At 45.5% G+C, this 6,000-nt stretch overlaps 1 protein-coding gene across 4 annotated transcripts in view; it reads right to left on the reverse strand.

Moving 5' to 3' along the window:
* DCLK1 (doublecortin like kinase 1) overlaps positions 1-5,667 on the reverse strand; it is a 200,260-nt gene extending 194,593 nt beyond the window's left edge. For 3 of the 4 annotated variants that reach the window (XM_082221572.1, XM_082221571.1, XM_082221573.1), the window contains exon 1: positions 5,282-5,665. The gene's annotated coding sequence lies outside the window, so the exon portion shown is untranslated. Of the gene's footprint in view, positions 1-5,281 lie in introns of all 4 variants that reach the window. The other variant, XM_082221575.1, reaches the window with a different exon arrangement.
* Positions 5,668-6,000: the final 333 nt, after the last annotated feature.

Raw genomic sequence — 6,000 nt, forward strand, 5'->3', positions numbered from 1 at the left:
AAAGCATTGCTATCCTATACCAAGTTAGGTTATTAGGCTACCTCATTTATCATTATCTAGATCAGAGGTTTTCCCCTGGGACCACTTGAAAATGGCCTTGGCAGACCACTTAATCATTTTTCTGCCTGTTGTACTAACTGTAACGTGCTGTGCAAGAAGCAGTATGATTTTTAGTTATATTTTTATTGCTTCTTTTATTTCTCATATTGTATTTTATTGCCATTTGAGTTCTGTGGACTTCGACTTCTAATGCAACAAAATACAGTATAAGAAATAAAAGAAGCAATAAAAATACATTCAAAATCAATACGAATAGTTAATGCAGACATGCCAGAGACCACCTGAATGAATCTTGCAGACCACTGGCAGTCCACGGTCCACGGTCCGAGAACACTTGTACTAGATGCTGTCTAGATCAGTGCAATCTAACTGGCAGTAGCTCCCTAGGATTTCAGACAGGGATCTTTCCCGCTCCTACATGAAGATACCAGGGATTAAACCTGGGACCTTTTGCATGGAAGGTTGCACTGAGCTGCAGCTGTTCTCCATAGGGAGGTACAGGCCCCAGGGTAAAGCCCTGGCAAAGCAAATGTATGTCCTACAGGGTTCCACTTGCCTATTCCTCCCAGGGTACAGAAATAATACTAGAGTAATGCTTCAGTCTTCAGAAGGGAAAGCCATAGGGACAAATTCCCACTCAGCCATGAGCCTCATTGGAGGGTTTATCCAAAGCAGTGCTACATGAACAAACACCGCCCAACTTTTTCAGACCCAAAAGCTGAACAAGCATGACCCACCATGACCTCACACACAAAAAAAGGATGTCCTGTTTTTTCCGGGGCACTTGGCAATTATGTGAACATTCCAAGGATTTCTACTTGCACAGGAGAACATTCTCCACCTCTCCTTCCCAGGAGTGCCCCCTAAATCTGTCCTGGGCTCTTCCACAATCCCCTGGAGCAAATTTAGTAAGGGTGTGGGGTACATGCAGGAAGACAGTTCCATTGTGTAAGCAGAAGGACTTGTGCCAACAAGACACATTAGTTGAACCCCACCCTTGATGAACTTGGGCCAGTCACTACCTCTCAACCTAACCTACTCCACAAGGGCTTATGAGGACAAAATGGGGAAGCAGGAGAACCATGCACTTTGAGCAAGATATATAAATGTAATAAATACATAAGCCTAACATACTAGGAAGTAAGGTCCAACTACATATGCAACAGTATTAGGTGATAAACGTTTCCTGGACTGTACCAATTCAGACAGCAGGTGGGAATGTTGTGTCACCTTTATGGAAAAATAATAGCACCATCTACCAATATGCCATATGAGGGTAAAGCCTGGGATTGGGGGAATTTTCGGCTTTGACTTCCCCCAGTTTCTCATTGTTCTACTCATAAATTCTGTTCTCCTTATTTCCACATCAGTCTTTGAAAATCCCATAAGAATCCACCAGTATTTCAGGGCTAATTTCTCCTAACATACATATTTTGTATGCATTTTTGCCTAATATACACATTTTTGCTAATCAATTTATCCTAATCTAATGCTTTTGTATGTTATTTCCACTCAAATATGCATTTTCATGCATACCTTACTCCAACATATACATTTTTGTATACATTACTTGTTTGGAGAACTGTACTGCAAAATTCAGGGAAGTGCAAATTTCAAAGTATGGCTGTGTTTCATTTTCATATATTGTTTTTAAAAGTGCAAATGTAGGCAGGTTTGCTTTAAGTGCAAACTGAACTGAATTTCTTGCCCATCCCTAACAAAGCCTAAGTTAAATCCTTCTCCCTGGTGCACTGCATTTTCGACATATATGGAGGCCTCATTGTCATTAGGGGGTGGGGATGCATTCAGAAAGGTTCCTCATTTACAGCCTGAAGTTGTATAATCCAGAAAAATCTTAGCATTTGATTCTACTGCATGAGTACATTGGGCCTATGTATCATGGGACTTACTTCTGAGTAGACAAGCACAGGATTAAGCTGGAGGATACAAAAAGAAGCACCAGAAGTCCCTATCTATAATAAAAGGACTATAAATGAGCTAATCTTTTATGTTTAAACCTTCAAAAATACTAGCCATCACTGGTATTTTTCCCCTTGAAATGAGAAGGAATTATAAGCATTTGGATTAGCATAAACTGCTGCCCAGCTGACAGCTTCAGAATCATAAAATGAATTGACTGGTGTCAAAACATACAGGACAATTAAAAATGATGTCAGAATTCTGTCCAAAATGAAACAAACATGTTCCTAATACAGTACATATATTAAAACATTGCAACCATTTTATTATACAACCGCCTTTCCCCCAGGATCTATTTAAGGCATTTTGAGAATGCCATCTTCCCAACTATGTAAAGCCTTGCTTGTTAAATAAATAAATCCAGGAATCAATCATTTTGTTTACAGCTGTAGCCTACACTTGTAGCTCTTTTAAAAAGTTGCAAAAATAAAGCACAGCAAAATGTATTTATAGCACAAATATACAAACCTAATTTAAAAGTGTCTTATCCATCACATTGATTTCCCATAAAGAAAGGAAAATAGCAGAACCGGGCAGGCTATATCACTAATCATTAGGTGACAGCTATTTCTTGGGGGTGGGGGTGGTAGGGAGAGGAGAAAAGCAATCAGTAGTTTGGGAACCTTAATGTGTTTCTTTGAAAGACCCTCCGATTTCAACAGGACCTGGTTCCACATCATTGTGCTCAAGGCTACAAGCTTTTGATGTACCAAAGACATACCAGTAGTGCCCTGGGCCCACGTTTAAAACTGGATTGGCATGCATCCCACCTCAACTTTTAGCATACAGGTAAATAAAGAACAAGGTGTAGGGCTGCTAGATCATATTAGAGTCCTGTCCAAGCCACAGTGATTCATTATTCACAAGAGTGGGGGCTTTACATGCTGAAGGGGAGGGTGTTCCACTGGTCCCACTCCACCCCAACATCCATGGATGTTTCCATTAGGAATGGAAGGCTATGCATGCAAGGATCTATGAAAGCAGGCTTGCCAACTACACACAACCACATTCAATGTGTGGACACTGAGGAGTGGGGCTGGAGAGCTGAACGGGTTTAAAGGTGGGGCTGATAGTGTGGCCCTATTGCCCTTTCAAAGCATGGAAACCCCTTCTTGCATTCAACAGTGGCTAGCCAGGTGCTTCTGAGAAACTCAGAAGCAAAGTATGAAGGCAGTAATCCTCCTCTGCTGGTAGTCTCTAGCATGTTGCAATCACAGGTACAGTGCCCCTGAACATGGAGGTTCTATTTTGCCATTATTGCTAATAGCTACCGATAGGCCTGTTCTCCATGAATTTGTCTAAATACTTTTTAAAACTAGCATTCTCTGCATCTTAGAGGGATCCTTAAACGTGTCCTGATGGGCTTCAAAGTGGAACATGTGCCTCCTGAAAACTTCATCTAGAACACGTGGTGCTCTTATTCCAGACTTCTTATAGCTCACGGTTCACATCTGCTTAGCATGAGCACCCCATGTTATGGAGATTATCTACCTTAGAATTTGCAAGTTATGGAACACATTTGTTTACCAAAAAAATAAAATAAAAAATAGAGCTACAAGTCTGAAATCCCATCTAATCACAGATGATGATAATATCTAATCATAGCCATGACATGGCGTTTGAAAGCATGATAGAGGACCAGTTTAGGCCCAAGATCAGACACCAGCATTTTCAAAGCAAACTCCAAATTTTAAACTCCAAAGTGCAGATTTATATAAAACAGCCTGGCACCATCCTAGTATTATACATGAAAGGCCACAGAAGAATAGCCTTGCATCTGAACTAGCAGAATCCTGCAGAAGATTAGATGCAATTTTTTAAAAAATTACAGAAAAAAATTGAAGAAGAATGCTTAGGAGATGCTCTGACCCAGCATGAATAATTTTACTTCAATAGGAAGCTTTAAAGAGGAAATGTGATGCTTTTCAATCACAGCATGGCCATGTCACACCAACTACTGCCACCCCCGCCCCAAATTCTGTGTGTCCATCATGAGGAATAGGCCACAGCTCTCAAGCCACTTAATCCAGAGAAGGTCCATAGATCACACGCACCACACACACACACATCTCAGAATAAACGGTTTAAGGGCGACAGCCTAACAATTAAAATTTGTAGGCAATAAATCACTTTGCAGACCCTAATTGCAGGCTGCTGTATAATGGAACACGCCCAGCTAAGACCTTCATGCCCCTACCGTGCACACCACATTCATCGAGTGCAGGAAGGCGGCACTGCAAATGCGGGTGGAGAGTTCCACAAAGCAATCAAACACAGCCCCAAATACATGCCACAAATCAATATACAAATCATTCAGAGAAGACTGAACAATAGGCTCCATTTGGCCAGTCATTAGGAAAAGCCACCATCCTCAGTTACATAATGGGCTTTTTTTAAAAAATAAAAAAGGCATCCTTTAAAATGTGGCTCAAGTGATTAATATAGAATAATAAGCCACGTGGAGCACCTCGATGCACAGATGATAATGGACTTCAGAAGAGAATCACCCTGGCCATATTTTTGCCTATTTCCTTTCTTCATTTTCTCTCTCTCTCAAAAAAAAGAGGTGACACCATCTGCCCCCATGTTAGCAGATGGGGCACGTTGTCCCTGTCTCCGCCTGCACGTTTTCCCAAAAAAAACGCTATAGCTATCAATGCATGAAATAAAGGTGTCTCCCCAGCATGCTCAAAGCAAGTGGACAGACATATCAGGATTCATTATTATTTTTTTAATGTAGAATACAGAATTTCCCTAGTGCCTGGTGCCTTTGGCCAAATGAGGCAAGAGAAAGCCCAAAGGAGCCGGTTAAAGGGGGGGGGGACGTTTTGCCTCTGCTTCCACACAATGACAGGCGCCTTCTCCCCTAGACAGAGAGGGAACCTCCTCCTCCCCATCTCAGCTGTAGCCAAGCAGCCCAAAATGGTGCAAAAAAAATCGCAGAGCTCCCCAATTTGGCAAAGCAGGAAAGGGGCTGCTTAGGGGAAAGAGAGAGAGAGAAAGCCCAGGAGCAGCCCCCTACCTAACCCAACCCGCATCCTTCCAAGATGCTCATCCCAAGACAATGGGGAGAGGTGTGTGCTGGGGAGGGGGAGGCACACACGCTTTTGACAGCCAGGACCTTTCTTTCTTTCTTTTTGCATTACAGGGACAGAGTCGGCGGGGGGGGGGGCGCGAAAATGCCTCCCCCTCCCCGAGAAAGGCGGGCGGGCGAGGAGCTGCTCCTTTGCGCATCGCTTACCTGTGCCTTGCAAATCGCGCAGCGTCCCTTCTCGCCTTCCCCACAAGCGCAGGCAGTTGCGCGGGCTGGCTGGCTGGCTGGCTGGCTTGGCGCAAAGGGGGTGGGTACCACCGGCGTCTCTCAGCAGACAAAGCCCAGCTCGGCGGCCACGAGCAGCAGCAGCAGCAGCAGCAGCAGCGCCGTCCTGCTCTCGCACGGAGCTTGGCGGCTGCGGCTGCCTGAGGGGAGGGCTCGGCTGGCTTTGTGGCGGCTCCGCTCCCGGGCACCCTTCCTGCTGCCTCGCGGGCTGGCTGGCTAACGCGGCGGCTGAGTCGCTCCTGCAACCGCTTCGCCTTTCTTCTCCCTTCAGCCGCTTACGGGGCTCATTTGCATTCTTAGCCCGGCCCTCCTGGAAATGCGGCTCTTCGGGCTGGGCGAAGCGCGAGCGCGGCCTCTGCCCAGAGGGCGGCGCTGTTCCCGCCGACACCGCCCTGCCCCGCCCTCCGCCGCCGGGGATGGTAGCGGCCCGGGAGGCTGCAGAAGGCGCCGGAAGGGAGGAAGATCTAGCCCGCCTCTGTCCCACAGGCTCAAAGAGGAAGTTAGAATTCGTCTGGAACGTGGGAAGCATAGGAGTCACCTCCTAGGGGCCGAGGTCCCTTCGCCTCCCCCAGCAAAATATTGGGGGGGCTGGTCCCCCCAAAGTTGATGGGCATTGCTATTCAAATAGTGTGGGTGCGCCC

The sequence above is a fragment of the Podarcis vaucheri genome, assembly GCF_965113315.1.
Source record: "Podarcis vaucheri genome assembly, chromosome: 4".
NCBI classification, from domain to species: Eukaryota; Metazoa; Chordata; class Lepidosauria; order Squamata; family Lacertidae; genus Podarcis; species Podarcis vaucheri.